A 26,558-nucleotide genomic window follows, 5' to 3' on the forward strand; every position below is an offset into this window, starting at 1 on the left:
CTAATTAATAATCCCATGCAGCTGCCCTGTTGCATGACTCTAAACTGACAAGATGCAATTAGCAGCCAGGTGAGGCTGAACACATGGGAACAAGCTGCAATTACACAGACTCACCAGCGGCAGCAGACAAGAGTATTCTAAAACAGAGCAACGGGAAATCCTGGCATGCAAGACAACTTTATAAACATAAAATAGGAATGAACCACTACCTGTGGTTCATAACAGTATCCCCTCCTTAAGGGTGAGCTCCGAGCACCCCATGACACCCACGGGGAACATAAACAGAAGTATAACATAAAATACAGAACAAAAATGCAAAACAGGAATGAGCCACAGCCGTGGCTCATAACAGCAAGGTGTCTCGCTCCGCTACTGCTGCGCTCGGCACAGGTTACCGTTCCCAATTGTAGTCCGCGCAGATCGTTAAGTATGAAAAAGTAAAAAAAAAAAGAAAATATGTGAAAAACTCATGTCGACCTTTGACCTGTCGACCTAGAACATGTCGACCTAGAAACCCTGTCGACCTAGTGACTGTCAACCAATAGTGGTCGACCTAGAGACCGGATACCGTCGAACCCAAACACTTGTAACGTTGGGATAGTAAGCGCACCATCAGGGTTTATTCTCAGGGAATAAGCAGAAAATGTAAGCAGGATTCAGTGCTGCAGTGCATACCTCCCAGCTGTCCCGATTTTTATGGGACAGTCCCGTTTTTTTGGGACTGTCCCGCTGTCCCACCCGCGGGCCGCAGTGTCCCGTGTTGGTGGTGGGGGGGGGGGGGCAGTGAATAGATGCTGTGCACATTCACAGGAGACAGAGGGAGAGGGGGCATGCCAGCAGCTCACATAGCACTGTCCATGCCCCCTCAGTGACAGAAAACGGGGGCGTGACAGGCGGTCCCGGCATTCCCGTGAAGCCACGCCCCTTTTTGATGAGGCCACACCCCCTTTTCGGTCGGCCGCTGATTCGCCACGCAAAGGAGTCCCGCTTCAACTTAATTCAAAGTTGGGAGGTATGGTGCTGTATTAATAAAAATAAAAAGGTTTAAGTCCCATCTTGTTTGGAAAGCTCTTTGACATGACTCCACTGCCACTGCACTCGTACTAGGATTCTCTAACACAAAGAAGCCTGATTTCTGGAGGAACCAGTCTTATAAGTGCAAACCTCACAAAGAAATATAGGCATAGTTACTAGAGATGTGCACCGGAAATTTTTCTGGTTTTATGTTTTGATTTTGGATTCGGTTCCGCGGCCGTGTTTTGGATTCGGACGCGTTTTGCCAAAACCTCCCTGAAAAATTTTTGTCGGATTCGGGTGTGTTTTGGATTCGGGTGGTTTTTTTTTTACAAAAAACCCTCAAAAACAGCTTAAATCATAGAATTTGGGGGTCATTTTGATCCCATAGTATTATTAACCTCAATAACCATAATTTACAATCATTTACAGTCTATTCTAAACACCTCACACCTCACAATATTATTTTTAGTCCTAAAATTTGCACCAAGGTCGTTGGATGGCTAAGCTAAGCGACACAAGTGGCCGACACAAACACCTGGCCCATCTAGGAGTGGCACTGCAGTGTCAGATAGGATGGCACTTAAAAAAATAGTCCTCAAACAGCACATGATGCAAAGAAAAATGGAAGAAAAAAGAGGTGCAAGATGGAATTGTCCTTGGGCCCTCCCACCCACCCTTATGTTGTATAAACAGGACATGCACACTTTAACGAACCCATCATTTCAGCGAGAGGGTCTGCCACACGACTGTGACTGAAATGACTGGTTGGTTTGGGCCCCCACCAAAAAAGAAGCAATCAATCTCTCCTTGCACAAACTGGCTCTACAGAGGCAAGATGTCCACCTCATCATCACCCTCCGATTCCTCACCCCTTTCACTGTGTACATCCCCCTCCTCACAGATTATTAATTCGTCCCCACTGGAATCCACCATTTCAGATCCCTGTGTACTTTCTGGAGGCAATTGCTGGTGAATGTCTCCACGGAGGAATTGATTATAATTCATTTTGATGAACATCATCTTCTCCACATTTTCTGGAAGTAACCTCGTACGCCGATTGCTGACAAGGTGAGCGGCTGCACTAAACACTCTTTCGGAGTACACACTGGAGGGAGGGCAACTTAGGTAGAATAAAGCCAGTTTGTGCAAGGGCCTCCAAATTGCCTCTTTTTCCTGCCAGTATACGTACGGACTGTCTGACGTGCCTACTTGGATGCGGTCACTCATATAATCCTCCACCATTCTTTCAATGGTGACAGAATCATATGCAGTGACAGTAGACGACATGTCAGTAATCGTTGGCAGGTCCTTCAGTCCGGACCAGATGTCAGCACTCGCTCCAGACTGCTCTACATCACCGCCAGCGGGTGGGCTCGGAATTCTTAGCCTTTTCCTCGCACCCCCAGTTGCGGGAGAATGTGTAGGAGGAGCTGTTGACGGGTCACGTTCCGCTTGACTTGACAATTTTCTTACCAGCAGGTATTTGAACCTCTGCAGACTTGTGTCTGCTGGAAAGAGAGATACAACGTAGGTTTTAAATCTAGGATCGAGCACGGTGGCCAAAATGTAGTGCTCTGATTTCAACAGATTGATCACCCGTGAATCCTGGTTAAGCGAATTAAGGGCTCCATCCACAAGTCCCACATGCCTAGTGGAATCGCTCTGTTTTAGCTCCTCCTTCAATGTCTCCAGCTTCTTCTGCAAAAGCCTGATGAGGGGAATGACCTGACTCAGGCTGGCAGTGTCTGAACTGACTTCACGTGTGGCAAGTTCAAAGGGTTGCAGAACCTTGCACAACGTTGAAATCATTCTCCACTGCGCTTGAGTCAGGTGCATTCCCCCTCCTTTGCCTATATCGTGGGCAGATGTATAGGCTTGAATGGCCTTTTGCTGCTCCTCCATCCTCTGAAGCATATAGAGGGTTGAATTCCACCTCGTTACCACCTCTTGCTTCAGATGATGGCAGGGCAGGTTCAGGACTGTTTGCTGGTGCTCCAGTCTTCGGCACGCGGTGGCTGAATGCCGAAAGTGGCCCGCAATTATTTGGGCCACCGACAGCATCTCTTGCACGCCCCTGTCGTTTTTTAAATAATTCTGCACCACCAAATTCAATGTATGTGCAAAACATGGGACGTGCTGAAATTTGCCCAGATGTAATGCACGCACAATATTGGTGGCGTTGTCCGATGTCACAAATCCCCAGGAGAGTCCAATTGGGGTAAGCCATTCTGCGATGATGTTCCTCAGTTTCCGTAAGAGGTTGTCAGCTGTGTGCCTCTTATGGAAAGCAGTGATACAAAGCGTAGCCTGACTAGGAACGAGTTGGCGTTTGCGAGATGCTGCTACTGGTGCCGTCGCTGCTGTTCTTGCTGCGGGAGGCAATACATCTACCCAGTGGGCTGTCACAGTCATATAGTCCTGAGTCTGCCCTGCTCCACTTGTCCACTTGTCCACATGTCCGTGGTTAAGTGGACATTGGGTACAACTGCATTTTTTAGGACACTGGTGACTCTTTTTCTGACGTCTGTGTACATTTTCGGTATCGCCTGCCTAGAGAAATGGAACCTAGATGGTATTTGTTACCGGGGACACAGTACCTCAATCAAGTCTCTAGTTGCCTGTGAATAAACGGTGGATACCGGACACACATTTCTCACCACCCAGGCTGACAAGACCTGAGTTATCCGCTTTGCAGCAGGATGACTGCTGTGATATTTCATCTTCCTCGCAAAGGACTGTTGGACAGTCAATTGCTTACTGGAAGTAGTACAAGTGGTCTTCTGACTTCACCTCTGGGATGACGATCGACTCCCAGCAGCAACAACAGCAGCGCCAGCAGCAGTAGGCGTTACACTCAAGGATGCATCGGAGGAATCCCAGGCAGGAGAGGACTCGTCAGACTTGCCAGTGACATGGCCTGCAGGACTATTGGCTTTCCTGTGAAAGGTGGAAATTGACACTGAGGGAGTTGGTGGTGTGGTTTGCAGGAGCTTGGTTATAAGAGGAAGGGATTTAGTGGTCAGTGGACTGCTTCCGCTGTCATCCAAAGTTTTTGAACTTGTCACTGACTTCTGATGAATGCGGTCCAGGTGACGTATAAGGGAGGATGTTCCTAGGTGGTTAACGTCCTTACCCCTACTTATTACAGCTTGACAAAGGCAACACACGGCTTGACACCTGTTGTCCGCATTTGTGTTGAAATAATTCTACACCGAAGAGGTGATTTTTTTTGTATTTTGACCAGGCATGTCAATGGCCATATTCATCCCACGGACAACAGGTGTCTCCCCGGGTGCCTGACTTAAACAAACCACCTCACCATCAGAATCCTCCTTGTCAATTTCCTCCCCAGCGCCAGCAACACCCATATCCTCATCCTGGTGTACTTCAACAGTGACATCTTCAATTTGACTATCAGGAACTGGACTGCGGGTGCTCCTTCCAGCACTTGCAGGGGGCGTGCAAATGGTGGAAGGCATCGCAACCGACACAATTGGACTCTCCTTGGGGATTTGTGATTTAGAAGAATGCACAGTTCTTTGCTGTGCTTTTGCCAGCTTAAGCCTTTTCATTTTTCTAGCGAGAGGATGAGTGCTTCCATCCTCATGTGAATCTGAACCCCTAACCATGAACATAGGCCAGGGCCTCAGCCGTTCCTTGCCACTCCGTGTCGTAAATGGCACATTGGCAAGTTTACGCTTCTCATCAGACGCTTTCAATTTTGATTTTGGGTCATTTTACTGAACTTTTGTTTTTTGGATTTTACATGCTCTCTACTATGACATTGGGCATCGGCCTTGGCAGACGACGTTGATGGCATTTCATCGTCTCGGCCATGACTAGTGGCAGCAGCTTCAGCACGAGGTGGAAGTGGATCTTGATCTTTCCCTATTTTAACCTCCACATTTTTGTTCTCCATTTTTTAATGTGTGGAATTATATGCCAGTATCAATAGCAATGGCCTACTACTATATATACTGCGCACAACTGAAATGCACCACAGGTATGGATGGATAGTATACTTGACGACACAGAGGTAGGTAGAGCAGTGGCCTTCCGTACCGTACTGCTATATATACTGGTGGTCACTGTCAGCAAACTGCAAAACTAAAATGCACCACAGGTATAGAATCTAGATGGATAGTATACTTGACGACACAGAGGTAGGTAGAGCAGTGGCCTTCCGTACCGTACTGCTATATATACTGGTGGTCACTGTCAGCAAACTGCAAAACTAAAATGTACCACAGGTATAGAATGTAGATGGATAGTATACTTGATGACACAGAGGTAGGTAGAGCAGTGGCCTTCCGTACCGTACTGCTATATATACTGGTGGTCACTGTCAGCAAACTGCAAAACTAAAATGCACCACAGGTATAGAATCTAGATGGATAGTATACTTGACGACACAGAGGTAGGTAGAGCAGTGGCCTTCCATACCGTACTGCTATATATACTGGTGGTCACTGTCAGCAAACTGCAAAACTAAAATGCACCACAGGTATAGAATCTAGATGGATAGTATACTTGACGACACAGAGGTAGGTAGAGCAGTGGCCTTCCATACCGTACTGCTATATATACTGGTGGTCACTGTCAGCAAACTACAAAAATAAAATGCACCACAGGTATACAATCTAGATGGATAGTATACTTGACGACACAGAGGTAGGTAGAGCAGTGGCCTTTCGTACCGTACTGCTATATATACTGGTGGTCACTGTCAGCAAACTGCAAAACTAAAATGCCCCACAGGTATAGAATCTAGATGGATAGTATACTTGACGACACAGAGGTAGGTAGAGCAGTGGCCTTCCATACCGTACTGCTATATATACTGGTGATCACTGTCAGCAAACTGCAAAACTAAAATGCACCACAGGTATAGAATCTAGATGGATAGTATACTTGACGACACAGAGGTAGGTAGAGCAGTGGCCTTCCGTACCGTACTGCTGTATATACTGGTGGTCACTGTCAGCAAACTGCAAAACTAAAATGCACCACAGGTATAGAATCTAGATGGATAGTATACTTGACGGCACAGAGGTAGGTAGAGCAGTGGCTTTCCGTACCGTACTGCTATATATACTGGTGGTCACTGTCAGCAAACTGCAAAACTAAAATGCACCACAGGTATAGAATCTAGATGAATAGTATACTTGACGACACAGAGGTAGGTAGAGCAGTGGCCTTCCGTACCGTACTGCTATATATACTGGTGGTCACTGTCTGCAAACTGCAAAACTAAAATGCACCACAGGTATAGAATCTAGATGGATAGTATACTTGACGACACAGAGGTAGGTAGAGCAGTGGCCTTCCGTACCGTACTGCTATATATACTGGTGGTCACTGTCAGCAAACTGCAAAACTAAAATGCACCACAGGTATAGAATCTAGATGGATAGTATACTTGACGACACAGAGGTAGGTAGAGCAGTGGCCTTCCGTACCGTACTGCTATATATACTGGTGGTCACTGTCAGCAAAACTCTGCACTGTACTCCTCCTATATAATACTGCTGGTCCCCAGTCCCCACAATAAAGCAGTGTGAGCACAGATATATGCAGCACACTGAGCACAGATATGGAGCGTTTTTCAGGCAGAGAATGGATAAAACTGGTGGTCACTGATCAGCAAAACTCTGCACTGTACTCCTCCTATATAATACAGCTGCTCCCCAGTCCCCACAATTAAGCAATAAGCACAAATATTTGCAGCAACATTAATAAACGGAGAGGACGCCAGCCACGTCCTCTCCAAAACATTTCCAATGCACAAGTGAAAAATGGCGGTGACGCGCGGCTCCTTATATAGAATTCCGAATCTTGCGAGAATCCGACAGCGGGATGATGACGTTCGGGCGCGCTCGGGTTAACCGAGCCGTACGGGAGAATCCGAGTATGCCTCGGACCCGTGTAAAATGGGTGAAGTTCGGGGGGGTTCGGTTTCCGAGGAACCGAACCCGCTCATCACTATTAGTTACCTACCCTCCCTCATTCTGCAGGAGACTCCCTGAAATAGCAGCAATCTCCCTGACTCCCTGAATAGACCAGCAATCTCCCTGATTGCATGTTACCCCCATTATGCAGCTGTTACATTCTTGGGGGGGGGGAATAAATCAGAGATAAATTCATTCAAATGGGATCATCAGTGCTATTTCCCTGCATTGGTTATTATAAGGCACAATGATCCCTATGGCTACATGCATTTTAAATAAGGTTTCTTGTGGCCACTTACAGTATATGGAACCTCTTGTAAAACACAATACACAAACAAATCCTGAAAAATATCAGTGTCTTTTCCTCAACAAATAGATATTACTAAGTTTGGGCCTCATTTACATTTGGATGTAAGTCATTTTCATAACACGCCTCTCTGATGTAGCAGTACGCGCCCGCGCTTTTAGTTGTTACTTTCACAATCTCGCTGAAATGCTTTTTCAAAAGTAGGCAAGTATGGATATATAGGACCTGTATCATGTTTGAAAGTAAAGCAAAAAAGCAAGCAACTGGGCAAAACCATGCTGCACTGCAGGTGGGGCAGATGTAACATGTGCAGAGAGAGTTAGATTTGAGTGGGGTGTGTTCAAACTGAAATCTAAATTGCAGTGTAAAAATAAAGCAGCCAGTATTTACCCTGCACAGAAACAATATAACCCACCCAAATCTAACTCTCTCTGCACATGTTACATCTGCCCCACCTGCAGTGCACATGGTTTTTCCAAGTTGCTTGCATTTTTGCTTTACTTTCAAACATGAGTCAGGCGCCACACTGTAGCTGCTTATCATAATGGCTCAGTCTATGAAAAGAGCACTTGAGCCGCACCAAGAGCGCAGGATAAGAGGCGGGTCTTCAGTGAGAGTGATGTCCTAGAAGAGGAACTGTCTTATAAAACATGTCACAATGCAGCAGCCTCAGCGCATGCTGTATGTCATTTTGCAATTAAACTTGTCAATGAGTAACTGGCTCTCTCCTTAGTCACCTCATTAAGAAGAGTGGCCCTCCCTTAACCCTTTACTTGCCGCTTGCAGAGCCCCCCCCCCCCCCCCCCCCTCGCCTTTTACGAGTTGCTGACTGACACAGAAACGGTTCCTTGTATTTTAACACCTTCCAGGACTATTTTCTACACAAATATGTATTTTGCTGCAGGCCATGCGGCAGTGTTCCCATCCACCCAATTTTAGTGATGTCATTGTGGGAAATGAATGAAAACGTTTAAACTTGCAGCTGGGTTTTCCCAAGTGACTGCAATAGGCTAAACAAATACAGCCTGAGAGATACTATAGGACAGGGATGAGGAGGTGGTGGGATGGAAGGCGTCCCAGCCGGGAAGACTGAGTGATAGAGGGAGAAGGAGAAAGGAAGGATGAGAAGGTGTGAGGTGAGTGTGACAAGAGGGAAAGCCGAGGTGGAGAGGGGGTGATGCAAGAGGGGGGTCCTGCTATAGATGGGAGTAGGCTGGGGCATAATCCTGCACTTAGAGTAATATCCCCAGGATCACATGGCTGAGAGAGTTTATACTTAACCCCTGACTCTCCAGATCAGCATCACAAATGAAAGGGCAGAACCCACTGTGTGAGTGTGAGGGGAGATATTGGTTCCTTGCTGTCTGACTCAGAGATGTTGCGCACTGCGGAGCGATTTGTGGCCACTTCGCCCGCATGGAAGTCGCACTGCGCATGTTCCGCGATGGTCCTGTGACGGTGGTAGCACAGAGGGTTTATTTGCAGAGTGAGTGACAGGCAGGGGGCGTTGGTGGGAGGCATGTTGCGACCATATCCTGAGCGTGTTTCAGCCTGCGACTACGATACCGTGCGCAGTTACGGTGGTTCCTGTAGCTTACTTCCTGCCACCGTGCAGTGCAGCCGTAGGGTAACTAAGAAGGGTGATTGTCGGCCGATGTGTGTCCGATGGTTGCATCTTTGTTCACAAGTGGCCGATATGCGGCGCTGCAGTGGTGGTCTCAGTACAAATCCTGAAGGCTGCACATATTTTCGCAGAGGCACTGCGGAATAAATTGCAAATGTGACGGCATGTATCACTAGTGCAGCCATTTGCGGAGTAACACTGTATCACTAGTGCAGCCACCTGTGGGTTAACACTGTTAACACTAGTGCAGCCACCTGTGGGTTAACACTGTTAACACTAGTGCAGCCACCTGTGGGTTAACGCTGTATCACTACTGTAGCTACCTGCTGAGTAAAACTGTATCACTAGTGCAGCCACCTGCTGAGTAACACTGCATCACTAGTGCAGCCACCTGCTGAGTAACACTGCATCACTAGTGCAGCCACCTGTGGAGTAACACTGTATCACTGGCACAGCCACCTGCGGTGTAACACTGTATCACTAGTGCAGCCACCTGTGGAGTAACACTGTATCACTACTGCAGCCACCTGCTGAGTAACACTGTATCACTGGCACAGCCACCTGCGGTGTAACACTGTATCACTAGTGCCGCCACCTGTGGAGTAACACTGTATCACTAGTACAGCCATATGCGGAGTAACACTGTATCACTTAGTGCAGCCATCTGCTGAGTAACACTGTATCACTAGTGCAGCCACCTGTGGAGTAACACTGTATCATTACTGCAGCCACCTCCTGAGTAACACTGTATCACTAGTGCAACCACCTGCTGAGTAACAGTGTATCACTAGTGCAGCCACCTGCTGAGTAACACTGCATCACTAGTGCAGCCGCCTGTGGAGTAACACTGTATCACTACTGCAGCCACCTGCTGAGTAACACTGTATCGCTAGTGCAACCACCTACTGAGTAACACTGTATCACTACTGCAGCCACCTTCTGAGTAACACTGTATCACTACTGCAGCCATATGCGGAGTAACACTGTATCACTAGTGCAGCCACCTGTGGAGTAACACTGTATCATTACTGCAGCCACCTGCTGAGTAACACTGTATCACTAGTACAGCCATATGCGGAGTAACACTGTATTACTAGTACAGCCACCTGCAGAGTAACACTGTATCACTAGTGCAGCAACCTGCGGGGTAACACTGTATCATTACTGCAGCCACCTGCTGAGTAACACTGCATCACTAGTGCAACCACCTGCTGAGTAACAGTGTATCACTAGTGCAGCCACCTGCTGAGTAACACCACATCACTAGTGCAGCCGCCTGTGGAGTAACACTGTATCACTACTGCAGCCACCTGCTGAATAACACTGTATCACTAGTGCAGCCACCTGCTGAGTAACACTGTATCACTAGTGCAGACACCTGCTGAGTAACACTGCATCACTAGTGCAGCCGCCTGTGGAGTAACACTGTATCACTACTGCAGCCACCTGCAGAGTAACACTGTATCACTACTGCAGCCATATGCGGAGTAACACTGTATCACTAGCACAGCCACCTGCGGTGTAACACTGTATCACTAGTGCAGCCATATGCGGAGTAACACTGTATTACTAGTACAGCCACCTGCAGAGTAACACTGTATCACTAGTGCAGCCACCTGCGGGGTAACACTGTATACTAGTACAGCCACCTGCAGGGTAACACTGTATCACTAGTGTAGCCACCTGCTGAGTAACACTGTATCACTAGTGCAGCTACCTGTGGAGTAATACTGTATCACTAGTATAGCCATATGCGGGGTAACACTGTATACTAGTACAGCCACCTGCAGGGTAACACTATCACTAGTGCAGCCACCTGCTGAGTAAAACTGTATCACTAGTGCAGCCACTTGTGGAGTAACACTGTATCACTAGTACAGCCATATGCGGAGTAACACTGTATTACTAGTACAGCCACCAGCAGGGTAACACTGTATCACTAGTGCAGCCACCTGCGGAGTAACACTATATCATTAGGCAGCTGCCTGTGTGGTAACACCATATTACTAGTGCAGCCACCTACAGGGTAACATTCTGTCACTAGTGCAGCCATCTGTGGGATAACATTCTGTCACTAGTGCAGTTACCTGTGGAGTAACATTGTATCACTATTGCAGCGACCTCTGGGGTAATAGCCTGTCACTAGTGCAACTACCTGGAGTGTAATAATATATCACTGATGCAGCCACCTGTGAGGTAACATTCTATCACTGAAGCAGCCACCTGTGGGGTAACATTCTGTCACTGATGCAGCCACCTGCGGGGTAACATTTTATCACTGATGCAGCCACCTGTTGGGGTAACATTCTATCACTGATGCAGCCACCTGTGGGGTAACATTCTATCACTGATGCAGCCACCTCTGGGGTAACATTCTATCACTGAAGCAGCCACCTGTGGGGTCACATTCTATCACTGATGCAGCCACTGCTGGGGTAACATTCTATCACTGATGCAGCCACCTGTGGGGTAACATTCTAGCACTGATGCAGCCACTGCTGGGGTAACATTCTAGCACTGATGCAGCCACCTGTGGGGTAACATTCTAGCACTGATGCCGCCACCTGTCTGTAACATTCTAGCACTGATACAGTCACCTGTGGGTAACATTCTAGCACTGATGCAGCCACCTGTGGGGTAACATTCTATCACTGATGCAGCCACCTGTGGAGTAACATTCTATCACCGATGCAGTCACCTGTGGGGTAACATTCTATCACTGATGCAGCCACCTGTGGGGTAATATTTTATCACTGATGCAGCCACCTGTGGGGTAACATTCTATCACTGATGCAGCCACCTGTGTGTAACATTCTAGCACTGATGCAGCCACCTGTGGGTAACATTCTAGCACTGATGCAGCAACCTGTGGAGTTACATTCTAGCACTGATGCAGTCACCTGTGGGTAACATTCTAGCACTGATGCAGCCACCTTTGGGGTAACATTCTAGCACTGATGCAGCCACATGTGGCTAACATTCTAGCACTGATGCAGCCACCTGTGGGTAACATTCTATCACTGATGCAGCCACCGGTGGGGTAACATTCTATCACTGATGCAGCCACCTGTGGGTAACATTCTATTACTGATGCAGTCACCTGTGGGGCAACATTCTATCACTGATGCATCCACCTGTGAGGTAATATTTTATCACTGATGCAGCCACCTGTGGGGTAACATTCTATCACTGATGCAGTCACCTGTGTGTAACATTCTAGCACTGATGCAGCCACCTGTGGGTAACATTCTAGCACTGATGCAGCAACCTGTGGAGTAACATTCTATCACTGATGCAGCCACCTGTAGGGTAACAGTCTATCACTGATGCAGCCACCTGTGGGGTAAAATTATATCACTGATGCAGCCACCTCTGGGGTAACATTCTATCACTGAAGCAGCCACCTGTGGGGTCACATTCTATCACTGATGCAGCCACTGCTGGGGTAACATTCTATCACTGATGCAGCCACCTGCGGGGTAACATTCTAGCACTGATGCAGCCACTGCTGGGGTAACATTCTAGCACTAATGCAGCCACCTGTGGTGTAACATTCTAGCACTGATGCAGCCACCTGTGGGGTAACATTCTAGCACTGATGCCGCTGCCTGTCGGTATCATTCTAGCACTGATGCAGTCACCTGTGGGTAACATTCTAGCACTGATGCAGCCACCTTTTGGGTAACATTCTATCACTGATGCAGCCACATGTGGGTAACATTCTATCACTGATGCAGCCACCTGTGGGTAACATTCTATCACTGATGCAGCCACCTGTGGGGTAACATTCTATCACTGATGCAGCCACCTGTGGAGTAACATTCTATCACTGATGCAGTCACCTGTGGGGTAACATTCTATCACTGATGCAGCCACCTGTGTGTAACATTCTAGCACTGATGCAGCCACATGTGGGTAACATTCTAGCACTGATGCAGCAACCTGTGGAGTAACATTCTAGCACTGATGCAGTCACCTGTGGGTAATATTCTAGCACTGATGCAGCCACCTTTGGGGTAACATTCTAGCACTGATACAGCCACATGTGGGTAACATTCTATCACTGACGCAGCCACCTGTGGGCAACATTCTATCACTGATGCAGCCACCTGTGGGGTAACATTCTATCACTGATGGAGCCACCTGTGGGTAACATTCTATCACTGATGCAGCCACCTGTGTAACATTCTAGCACTGATGCAGTCACCTGTGGGTAACATTCTAGCACTGATACAGCAACCTGTGGAGTAACATTCTATCACTGATGCAGCCACCTGTAGGGTAACAGTCTATCACTTATGCAGCCACCTGTGGGGTAAAATTCTATCACTGATGCAGCCACCTTCTGAGTAACACTGTATCACTACTGCAGCCACCTTCTGAGTAACACTGTATCACTACTGCAGCAATATGCGTAGTAACACTGTATCACTAGTGCAGCCACCTGTGGAGTAACACTGTATCATTACTGCAGCCACCTGCTGAGTAACACTGTATCACTAGTACAGCCATATGCGGAGTAACACTGTATTACTAGTACAGCCACCTGCAGAGTAACACTGTATCACTAGTGCAGCAACCTGCGGGGTAACACTGTATCATTACTGCAGCCACCTGCTGAGTAACACTGCATCACTAGTGCAACCACCTGCTGAGTAACAGTGTATCACTAGTGCAGCCACCTGCTGAGTAACACCACATCACTAGTGCAGCCGCCTGTGGAGTAACACTGTATCACTACTGCAGCCACCTGCTGAATAACACTGTATCACTAGTGCAGCCACCTGCTGAGTAACACTGTATCACTAGTGCAGACACCTGCTGAGTAACACTGCATCACTAGTGCAGCCGCCTGTGGAGTAACACTGTATCACTACTGCAGCCACCTGCAGAGTAACACTGTATCACTACTGCAGCCATATGCGGAGTAACACTGTATCACTAGCACAGCCACCTGCGGTGTAACACTGTATCACTAGTGCAGCCACCTGTGGAGTAACACTGTATCACTAGTACAGCCATATGCGGAGTAACACTGTATTACTAGTACAGCCACCTGCAGAGTAACACTGTATCACTAGTGCAGCCACCTGCGGGGTAACACTGTATACTAGTACAGCCACCTGCAGGGTAACACTGTATCACTAGTGTAGCCACCTGCTGAGTAACACTGTATCACTAGTGCAGCTACCTGTGGAGTAATACTGTATCACTAGTATAGCCATATGCGGGGTAACACTGTATACTAGTACAGCCACCTGCAGGGTAACACTATCACTAGTGCAGCCACCTGCTGAGTAACACTGTATCACTAGTGCAGCCACTTGTGGAGTAACACTGTATCACTAGTACAGCCATATGCGGAGTAACACTGTATTACTAGTACAGCCACCTGCAGGGTAACACTGTATCACTAGTGCAGCCACCTGCGGAGTAACACTATATCATTAGGCAGCTGCCTGTGTGGTAACACCATATTACTAGTGCAGCCACCTACAGGGTAACATTCTGTCACTAGTGCAGCCATCTGTGGGATAACATTCTGTCACTAGTGCAGTTACCTGTGGAGTAACATTGTATCACTATTGCAGCGACCTCTGGGGTAATAGCCTGTCACTAGTGCAACTACCTGGAGTGTAATAATATATCACTGATGCAGCCACCTGTGAGGTAACATTCTATCACTGAAGCAGCCACCTGTGGGGTAACATTCTGTCACTGATGCAGCCACCTGCGGGGTAACATTTTATCACTGATGCAGCCACCTGTGGGGTAACATTCTATCACTGATGCAGCCACCTGTGGGGTAACATTCTATCACTGATGCAGCCACCTCTGGGATAACATTCTATCACTGATGCAGCCACTGCTGGGGTAACATTCTATCACTGATGCAGCCACCTGTGGGGTAACATTCTAGCACTGATGCAGCCACTGCTGGGGTAACATTCTAGCACTGATGCAGCCACCTGTGGGGTAACATTCTAGCACTGATGCCGCCACCTGTCGGTAACATTCTAGCACTGATGCAGTCACCTGTGGGTAACATTCTAGCACTGATGCAGCCACCTGTGGGGTAACATTCTATCACTGATGCAGCCACCTGTGGAGTAACATTCTATCACTGATGCAGTCACCTGTGGGGTAACATTCTATCACTGATGCAGCCACCTGTGGGGTAATATTTTATCACTGATGCAGCCACCTGTGGGGTAACATTCTATCACTGATGCAGCCACCTGTGTGTAACATTCTAGCACTGATGCAGCCACCTGTGGGTAACATTCTAGCACTGATGCAGCAACCTGTGGAGTTACATTCTAGCACTGATGCAGTCACCTGTGGGTAACATTCTAGCACTGATGCAGCCACCTTTGGGGTAACATTCTAGCACTGATGCAGCCACATGTGGCTAACATTCTATCACTGATGCAGCCACCTGTGGGTAACATTCTATCACTGATGCAGCCACCTGTGGGTAACATTCTATCACTGATGCAGCCACCTGTGGGTAACATTCTATTACTGATGCAGTCACCTGTGGGGCAACATTCTATCACTGATGCATCCACCTGTGGGGTAATATTTTATCACTGATGCAGCCACCTGTGGGGTAACATTCTATCACTGATGCAGTCACCTGTGTGTAACATTCTAGCACTGATGCAGCCACCTGTGGGTAACATTCTAGCACTGATGCAGCAACCTGTGGAGTAACATTCTATCACTGATGCAGCCACCTGTAGGGTAACAGTCTATCACTGATGCAGCCACCTGTGGGGTAAAATTATATCACTGATGCAGCCACCTCTGGGGTAACATTCTATCACTGAAGCAGCCACCTGTGGGGTCACATTCTATCACTGATGCAACCACTGCTGGGGTAACATTCTATCACTGATGCAGCCACCTGTGGGGTAACATTCTAGCACTGATGCAGCCACTGCTGGGGTAACATTCTAGCACTGATGCAGCCACCTGTGGTGTAACATTCTAGCACTGATGCAGCCACCTGTGGGGTAACATTCTAGCACTGATGCCGCTGCCTGTCGGTATCATTCTAGCACTGATGCAGTCACCTGTGGGTAACATTCTAGCACTGATGCAGCCACCTTTTGGGTAACATTCTATCACTGATGCAGCCACATGTGGGTAACATTCTATCACTGATGCAGCCACCTGTGGGTAACATTCTATCACTGATGCAGCCACCTGTGGGGTAACATTCTATCACTGATGCAGCCACCTGTGGAGTAACATTCTATCACTGATGCAGTCACCTGTGGGGTAACATTCTATCACTGATGCAGCCACCTGTGTGTAACATTCTAGCACTGATGCAGCCACATGTGGGTAACATTCTAGCACTGATGCAGCAACCTGTGGAGTAACATTCTAGCACTGATGCAGTCACCTGTGGGTAATATTCTAGCACTGATGCAGCCACCTTTGGGGTAACATTCTAGCACTGATACAGCCACATGTGGGTAACATTCTATCACTGACGCAGCCACCTGTGGGTAACATTCTATCACTGATGCAGCCACCTGTGGGGTAACATTCTATCACTGATGGAGCCACCTGTGGGTAACATTCTATCACTGATGCAGTCACCTATGGGGCAACATTCTATCACTGATGCAGCCACCTGTGGGGTAATATTTTATCACTGATGCAGCCACCTGTGGGGTAACATTCTATCACTGATGCAGCCACCTGTGTAACATTCTAGCACTGATGCAGTCACCTGTGGGTAACATTCTAGCACTGATACAGCAACCTGTGGAGTAACATTCTATCACTGATGCAGCCACCTGTAGGGTAACAGTCTATCACTTATGCAGCCACCTGTGGGGTAAAATTCTATCACTGATGCAGCCACCTCTGGGGTAACATTCTTTCACTGAAGCAGCCACCTGTGGGGTCACATTCTATCACTGATGCAGCCACTGCTGGGGTAACATTCTATCACTGATGCAGCCACCTGTGGGGTAACATTCTAGCACTGATGCAGCCACTGCTGGGGTAACATTCTAGCACTGATGCAGCCACTGCTGGGGTAACATTCTAGCACTGATGCAGCCACCTGTGGGGTAACATTCTAGCACTGATGCAGCCACCTGTGGGTAACATTCTAGCACTGATGCAGCAACCTGTGGAGTAACATTCTATCACTGATGCAGCCACCTGTGGGGTAACAGTCTATCACTGATGCAGCCACCTGTGGGGTAAAATTCTACCACTGATGCAGCCTCCTGTGGGGTAACATTCTATCACTGATGCAGCCACTGCTGGGGTAACAGTCTATCACTGATGCAGCCACCTGTGGGGTAACAGTCTATCACTGATGCAGCCACCTGCGGGGTAACATTCTATGACTGATGCAACCACCGCTTGCTGGTATCTTGACATATGGGGTATAATTCTGACACATTTTGTCCTGACATTAGTGCAGCCATCTGTGAGATATTGTGGAGTTAGTGCAGCCACCCCCGGGGTAATGTCAAAGTCAGAAAAATATCTCTATGCACACTACCATATTTGCACCTCACACAGGTCCGTGCTGCGCATGCGTACGCTCTCCCGTACGTGCGCATACTCACATTCGCGGGCACCCGCAGGCGCACGGTATGCGTATTTACGGTAGAGTTTATGTGATCGTAGCGTGCGACTCAATCATTACATATTTTCACTATATAATGTATTTTTTAGATCATGGTCCCTTTGATAGATTCTGAAAGTTTGGTTAATATAGAATGTTCATGAACAGAGAAATCCCTCTTTGTTTGATACGAAGGGTCAGACAGGAGTAATACAGTGGTGTTTAGTATCCATCGGAAGAATATTTAATTAGAAATATTCCGGTGTTGGTTTGAAGCAGATCAATCGCTCGTGCGAATAGTTATGGACATAAGAAGTTTATGAACATTTACTTTATTTGCACTTTATTACCCATGCGGCGGGAAACCCAGTTTCCCTCCCACCTGAGCTGTTGGAAATAGTCACAGCCCACCTGTATGAATCAACCTATGACCTTTTGTTATAATGCGAAGCCGAATTCCTGTGTCCAATGAACAATGAGATTGTAGGGACCATTGAATTGCATTGTGTGTGGGGCATAAATAGAAAGGCCGATCACATCCAGCTCTCACTCTTCAACGGTTATCATTGCTGAAAATCGGGAGCTGGATGTCCAGAGGTGCATGCGATCGTTTCCTTTGTGCGTAAGTTTTTCTCCGTAATCATACTGTTTCTCTCTTGTTATTATGGGCCATATCTTTCTCTCTCTTCTCTTTCTCTCATTTTCTCTTAAACTTAATTGTATTGTATTTACTGTATAGTTACCTGGTTAGTTAGTCTATGTTATATTGTAGTGTATGATTTGTATTTGTATTAATTCTTTTGCAAGTATATCATTCAAAATATATATATATTAGGCGTTGGACCCTAAGCCTAGGTATCTGTGTATTTCTTATAGAGTTAAGTATTCTCAGAGCGTCGGTGACGCTCAAACTGCTTTTAAGCTAGTAAGGTTATACTGTGTTGCATTTACACCATATCACTACACAAAGGGTTTACTGCATAATACACTGTTTATGGTTTAGATATAAAGGTTTTACATTGTGAGCGTATGCGCCGCTGGTGATCTCCTCGTGGTCTCGAGCGGTCGCATCGCTATAGCGAATCATTACGGTAGTCGGCAGCCAATAGCGTGCCTGCCAGTGATCTCTTGGCCGTGAGCGAACGTAACGCTTGAGCGTCTCGACCACGGCTAAGCGATCATTACGCAACGTGCGTACCCTTGCGGTACTTCATACGTAGTTAGCGTACAGTGTTCTTAGACCTCATAAAGGGTATTATATACGATAAATATTTAGCTTTATCAATTGGGGGCTCGTCCTGTCCTTCACATATCTGCACTAGGTAATTTCAGCAGACATTATCCAGCAGCAAAGGGCGGGAGATCATATTCCTCGTAGTGCTGTTTGGATAAGCGTCTGCTTCTCTTAGTAAAGGGTGCTGAAGGAATCCGGGAACCGGAGGTAAGAACAACACGCTAGTCTCTTTTAAAACTGTTTATTTCTGTCTTGCGTACACACGCACGCATATCTGCATTTCTTTTCATTCGTGTATTTTCATATATCACTCTCCTGTTTGCTATTGTATAGTTGATAAACGTGCTAAGAGAGATTTGCCGCTATTTCATAGTTTAAGAGTAAAGGTAATATAGTTAAAGTATAGACAAACACACAGCTGTGCCTGAGAGACAAGGCGAAGTCAGTGTGGTGCGGGGTAGATGATAAAGGATCATCTACATTGATAAACGTATAAATTGTGTTACGGTGGATCTTTGCTTTGCGTACACGTGTCTCTAACAAAAGACTGAGACTTGCGTACGCAATCCAAGGGCCGACGCACGCAGCGTATATTACGTAACGGAGCGTACGGGTACGCCCACGTAACTCAAATCACAAGTTTTTTTTTTTCTCTCCTCTCAACGCGATAAGTAGCGCCACGCGGTAAATAACGCCAGGCGATAAATCGCGCAAATCTATTTTTTTTTAAATTCGAAATTTAAATTACCGTATATACTCGAGTATAAGTCGACCCGAATATAAGCCGAGGCACCTAATTCTACCACAAAAACCTGGGAAAACTTATTGACTCGAGTATAAGCCTAGGGTGGGAAATGCAGCTCTAGCCGTACACAGCCCTCAGTGCCAGATATGCCCTCATAGTGCCAGATATGCCCCCACAGTGCTGCCAGATATGCCCCCACAGTGCTGCCAGATATGCCCCCACAGTGCTGCCAGTTATGCCCCCACAGTGCTGCCAGATATGCCCCCACAGTGCTGCCAGATATGCCCCCACAGTGCTGCCAGTTATGCCCCCACAGTGCTGCCAGATATGCCCCCACAGTGCTGCCAGATATGCCCCCACAGTGCTGCCAGATATGCCCCCACAGTGCTGCCAGTTATGCCCCCACAGTGCTGCCAGTTATGCCCCCACAGTGCTGCCAGATATGCCCCCACAGTGCTGCCAGATATGCCCCCACAGTGCTGCCAGATATGCCCCCACAGTGCTGCCAGATATGCCCCCACAGTGCTGCCAGATATGCCCCCACAGTGCTGCCAGATATGCCCCCACAGTGCTGCCAGATATGCCCCCACAGTGCTGCCAGATATGCCCACACAGTGCTGCCAGATATGCCCCCACAGTGCTGCCAGATATGCCCCCACAGTGCTGCCAGATACGTTCCCTCCCCAAGTGCCAGGTATGCCCCACAGTGTTGTTACTTACCCCTCCGTCGATCCCGCGCTGTCTTCTGGAGGGACACGAAGCACACAGCGTGCGCGGCTCTCCTGTGTCCCTCCTGCATCTTCGGCGGCCGCGGCGGGTCTATTATAGGAAGTGCCGGTTCGTGATCAGAGGTCACGAACGGGTATTTCCTGTAATAGAACCGCCGCTGCTGCCGCCGGAGATGCAGGAGGGACACAGGAGCGCCGCGCGCTGTGCGCTCCATGTCCCTCCTTCACACTGCTCTGCCTCTGCCTGCACTGACTCGAGTATAAGCCGAGGTGGCTTTTTCAGCACAAAAAAAAGTGCTGAAAAAGTCGGCTTATACTCGAGTATATACGGTAATAGATCCTTCTCCTAATTTGTAACACATCTGGTCTAAAGAGAAATTTCTGCGCAGAAATAGAAATAGAAACAAAAGTGTACATGTGGTGAGTGAGTGTGGTGTATACAATTTTACAGGTTGAACCACAAGAAAAGTCGAGTTCTCGTGAGGTACATGCGTGTAAGTGACGTACATGGTGGCTAGGGAGGCATCCCTGGTTAAAACATACAATTTGAGCATTAGAGTGTAGCAGACCAGGAGGTCATACTGTAACAGACCAGGAGGTCATAGCAGACCAACAGGTTCAGGTACAGCAGACAAGGAAGTCCGCTATACAGTCCACAGGCACAACACCAAGAAAGGGTTGGTGCAACACCCATATAGGCCATACAAGCTCTGGCTGAAGGAATTCGCAGCCGCAATTTTCGATTCCACTGGTCGCTCCGTACATAAGATTAGTTGCTTATGTGCTGAACGATTGTACCGCACGTAATTGTGTACATTAGTAAACCTGACCGGTACTATTTGTGTACGAAGGTCATAAACGCTATTTGTACATTCTAACGTGATTTGTGTAATTTTTTTTTATTTTAAGGGAAGTTCGCTGCTCACTCAGGAACTATCCAACAACCAATAGTTACTGGAAAGAGTAAGTGTTCTTCGGATCACCCTCACAGGTTCCAGTAAATAGAGGTTCAGGTCGCAGGGGCCCTAGGTCGAGTACGCCAGCACCATATCGGTGTGATCAGGTCGTATTGGTCGGCGTGGGCGAGTGAGTGGGGTACTCGGTAAACCGCCACCGTCAGCCTATTTTGGACATTTGGTTTGCGTAAGGGTTGGCTGGATAAAGCAACACTTTCGAACTATGGGGGCCACTTGTTCAGGTAGGGGGCGATCAACCTCGGTTCGGGTTGATTCAGTGAACCGACCAATTGGGTCGGCAAGGTATGTAATGTGTGAGAAATACGGAAGTCACACAGAAGCTTTATGTGATGAATGGGAGAGAATGACAGTACATGACGGGGAGAAATTCCCAAGAGTAGGTAGCTTCAGCACAGAAGTGTTAACGAATTTAAGGAGAAGGATATGTCTCATTACATCAGCAAAGAGACGAATCAAGCATTATGATTATTTGCAGTTGTGGCAACAGGAGGGTGACATACAGAGAGGATTGGCTCAGGCGGCGGGATCTGGCTCAATCAGAAAACTGATAGCCACGGCCCCACCGCCACCATACATATCAGGAGAGAAATTGGTTGCGGAGAATGACGCACTAAGGTGTAACACACAAACACTTAGCAACTGTGTAAATGTTAAAGATAATGTTAACCAATTAACCAATGCAAGTATTAACCCGTGCAAGTTGTACCCTGTTTTGAACTTTCCTCAGGAGTGTGATCAAGAAGATGAATCGGCAACAATTTCAGCGCTCTCTCTAGCAGCCACCATAGCAGAGACCACAGTAGGCACAGCTCCACCCACGAGATTAGTAACAAGGGCCCCTAGCGGAGGGATAGGTGAGGTCGTATCTACAGGTAAGTACGGCACCATACACTATGCTGAAACCATTTCACCACAGGCTGTAGAACCCACACAGAGTGATGTTGTTAGAGTTAATCCTGTTAGGGTAATAGCTGTTCCAAATGGGAAAACTGACACATCAGGAGTCACCCCTGTGAGGAACATTGCCATGTATAGCCCATTTTCCAGAATGGAATTAAGGACCATAGTGTCTGAATTCCCTGACCCTAGAAAAGACTTAGTTGCCAGTCAAAAATACATCAGAGACTTAGGTAACACTGTAGAGCCCAACAATAAAGACTGGCAGATATTGCTGAGAGCATGTTTACCCTCCAATGTTGACGCAACTCAATTTTTAGCTGATTGCGGATTAGATCAGGATGTACCTCTTACAGATGTGTACAACAAAGATAATGTAAAAAGAATAAGCTTACAGTTAAAAGAGTATTTCCCAGCCGTAGTTAAATGGAACAAAATATTCTCCATTAAACAGAAGGAGTCAGAGACAGCTGCAGAGTATTTTCACAGAGCATTATCAGAAATGGCAAAATACACAGGCATAGAGGACATTAAAACAAACATAAACCATCGAGAAGTAGCAGTATCGGTACTGATGGATGGTTTAAAAGAATCATTAAAGACTAGGGTACAGACCACACAACCATGTTGGCGAGGTCTGTCTGTGGCTACTTTGAGAGAGGCTGCTATTGATCACGATAGGAACATCACCAGACACAGGGAACAACAAAGTGATAAGTTAATGGCAGTAAGTATACAGGCCCTGACCACAAAACAGCCTGTGTTAACATCACCAAACCCTGTGGGTAAGTCAAATGTGGTAACATGTTATTTTTGTCACAAACAGGGACACTTTGCACGAGACTGTAGATCGAGAAATGTACAAAAATCTTATCAACCCCCTAGACAACGACACGACACACGACATTGGGAGCAGGGTCCGCAGAAACGGAGTTATGAGCCACATGCAGGGGAAACAAAAAGATACCCCCCAAACAGAGATTGGCAAACCTCTGGTAGTTCCCAGCTAACTCCCTCACAAGTAGTTGCTGCCAGCGGGATTCAGGGAGGTCACCATACCCAATAGGGGTGTGGCCATACCTGTAATCTGCAGCCAGTAAAATTGATTGCAAGCCTTGGAAGTGAACCAGAAATTGCAATCAATGTAGCTGGTAAATCATTAAACTTTCTTGTAGACACAGGGGCGGCCAAATCAGTGATAAATTCGACAGTGGGCATGAGAACCACTGGTAAGACAATTCCAGCCATAGGGGTAACGGGAGTAGTCCAGCACTACCCTGTTAGCAAACCAGCCGAGATTACAGTAGGGCCGTTACATACCAAGCATTCCTTTTTGCTGGCTGCATCGGCACCGACCAATCTCCTGGGTAGAGACTTATTGTGTAAAATGGGGTGCGTCATTTATTGTACTCCTGAAGGTGTATTCTTGGACATACCTGAGAATCACGCTCAGGAAGTACGAGACATGTTATACTCCCCGTCAAAATTAATGTCACATACCATTATGACAAATAGGACTCCCTCCCAAGTAGAAGAAATGACATCTCAGATACCAGAGTCACTTTGGACAAAAGATGGACAGGACACTGGATTAATGGCAAACGTAGCTCCGGTAGTTGTACAAGTAAAAGATGGTAGGATAGCTCCAAAAATCCCACAGTACCCTCTGAAGCCAGAGGTGGAGTTAGGAGTTTATCCCGTAATAGAGCGCTTGCTACAACAGGGCATTCTGGTAAGAACGTCCAGCACTGCTAATAGTCCCATCTTCCCTGTGAAAAAGAGTGGGGGGAGGGGTTACAGGCTAGTGCAGGATCTAAGGGGGATTAACAAAATAGTTGAGAGTCAGTTCCCCGTAGTGCCAAATCCAGCTGTCATCCTAATGCAAATCCCTCCCACTGCGAAATTTTTCACTGTTATTGACCTCTGCTCCGCTTTCTTTTCGGTACCTCTGCACCCTGACAGTCAATATTTGTTTGCATTTACATACAGAGGAGTCCAATACACATGGACTCGATTACCACAAGGATTCATAGATAGTCCAAGTATATTTTCTCAGGCTTTGCATGATTGTTTACAGTCTTTCCAACCAGTGAGTGGATCAGTATTAATACAGTACGTGGATGATCTACTGCTGTGTTCTGATTCATTGGAAGCATCCCTGAAGGATACGAAACAGCTCCTGTTTCATCTTTCAGACACAGGACACAAGGTTTCCAAAGACAAGTTGCAATTATGCCAAACTAAGGTAAAATATTTGGGACACTGTTTAACACAAGGACTGAGACACCTGACCGCTGATAGAATTCAAGCAATTAGAGACATGACTCTGCCACAAACCCAGCAACAGATCAGAACATTTTTAGGAATGTGTGGGTATTGCCGTAATTGGATCCCAGGGTTTTCCATTTTAGCTTTACCTTTGCAGGAGATGGTCTCCTCAAACAAACCTGATCGGATTTCGCATACAGACGAGTCTGAGGCAGCATTTGAGAGACTTAAACAGTGCCTAACGCAGGCACCAGCATTAGGTATGCCGGACTATGGGAAACCCTTTGAACTATACGGAACAGAAAGTGCTGGTTGCGCGGCAGGCGTACTAACCCAAAAGAACGGTGATGCCAGCAGGCCAGTAGCATATTACAGCGCTCAGCTAGACACAGTAGCGCGATCCCTCCCCACATGCTTGCGAAGCGTTGCTGCGATAGCATTGCTAGTAACGAAAAGCGAAGACGTCGTGCTAGGTCACAACCTCACAATTCATACACCACATGCAGTGTCAGCCTTGTTAAATTCTGCACAAACCAGACACGTCTCATCAGCGCGGTTTACAAGATGGGAATTGGCACTAATGGCCCCCGTAAACATCACCATAAGGAGATGCAGTGCATTAAATCCTGCAACATATCTCCCAGGTGTGCCTGGACAGGCACAAAGGGTGGAGGATGAGAGTGGTGGGGAAGGAGGATTTAATACAAAGGAAGACACTCATGATTGTATGGAATATTTGACCCAAAATTTTACCGCAAGGCCTGACATCAGTGACAACCCACTGGAAGATGCAGAACTTACGTTCTACACGGACGGTAGTTGTCATAGACAGTCAGACTCGGGAGACTTGTGTACTGGGTACGCAGTCGTAGATGACCAAGGCACCATAGAAGCGGAACCGCTAGGCCCACCTCACTCAGCCCAGGTTGCTGAACTGGTCGCTCTAACCAGAGCATGTGAATTGGCTAAGGGCAAATCAGCCAATATCTACACCGATTCTAGATACGCATTTGGGGTAGTCCATGATTTCGGAGCCCTATGGCGCCTCAGAAATTTCATGACGGCAGCTGGTACACCGGTAGCGCATGCAGCTCACATAAAAAGGCTTCTAACAGCGATACAGGAACCCGACAGAGTGGCTGTTATCAAATGTAAAGCACATACATATAGCCAAGACCCAGTATCGCTTGGTAACAGCCGATCAGACGAAGCTGCTAAATTAGCAGCTGCTACCCCCAGACAGACAGACACCACACAATTGATGGTATTTAATACCATCAACACACAGAAGTTGTGTGAAATGCAAAATTTGTGTTCCACACAGGAAAAGGCAGTCTGGAAGGCAAAGGGATATGGCCAGGAGTCCTCAGGACTCTGGACGGATGGACATGGTAAACCAGTGGCCCCCAGAGCATATCTTCCATGTTTGGCGGAAGCAGCTCACGGGCTGACTCATCTAGGCAAGGAAGGGATGTGCAAGTTGGTAAGAGCATATTGGTGCGCCCCAGGATTCTCTTCTCATGCGAGTAAAAGAGCCATGTCATGCCTTACCTGTTTGAGAAAGAATATTGGAAAGGCAATACCTACAGAACCATCCCATATCCCACCTGCCGGCGGCCCTTTCCAGGTAATACAGATTGACTTCATTCAATTACCCCCTTGTCGAAATTTGAAATATGTACTTGTTTGTATAGATGTTTTCTCAAATTGGGTCGAAGCATTTCCGGCGGCCACAAATACCGCTATGTTTACTGCTAAGAAAATTGTGCAGGAATTTGTATGTAGATATGGTATCCCTAGAATTATCGAAAGTGATAGGGGTACCCATTTTACAGGTGATGTCTTTCAAGGAATGTGTAAATTGATGGGAATTGATAGCAAGCTGCACACTCCATACCGTCCACAGGCGAGTGCGAAAGTGGAAAGAGTGAACAGCACTATTAAAAATAAACTGAGTAAAGTGATGGCAGAGACAGGATTGACATGGCCAGAAGCTTTACCCATTGTACTGTACAGCATCAGAACCACTCCCAGGTCCCCTCTTAATCTGTCTCCCTTTGAAATCTTGTTTGGTCGACAACCGCATGTTATGATTAACCCTCAGGATGATTTGAAGTGTAACAATGAAGTGACTGTAAAATACTTGATTAACATGAGTAAACAGTTAAGGAATCAAAATGATAATCTGAAGTTAGTGATTCCTGATTTACC

At 47.1% G+C, this 26,558-nt stretch overlaps 1 protein-coding gene across 3 annotated transcripts in view; it reads left to right on the plus strand.

Annotated features, from left to right (window-relative positions):
- Positions 1 to 26,558, plus strand: part of LOC134936021 (galactose-3-O-sulfotransferase 4-like) — a 67,036-nt gene that overhangs the window by 22,917 nt on the left and 17,561 nt on the right. The window contains exon 1 of one of the 3 annotated variants that reach the window (XM_063930921.1): positions 8,359 to 8,408. The exons of the other annotated variants lie outside the window; for them this stretch is intronic. The gene's annotated coding sequence lies outside the window, so the exon portion shown is untranslated. Of the gene's footprint in view, positions 1 to 8,358; positions 8,409 to 26,558 lie in introns of those variants that run through there. 3 annotated transcript variants of the gene reach the window in all.

The sequence above is a fragment of the Pseudophryne corroboree genome, chromosome 6 (genome assembly GCF_028390025.1).
Source record: "Pseudophryne corroboree isolate aPseCor3 chromosome 6, aPseCor3.hap2, whole genome shotgun sequence".
Taxonomy (NCBI): domain Eukaryota; kingdom Metazoa; phylum Chordata; class Amphibia; order Anura; family Myobatrachidae; genus Pseudophryne; species Pseudophryne corroboree.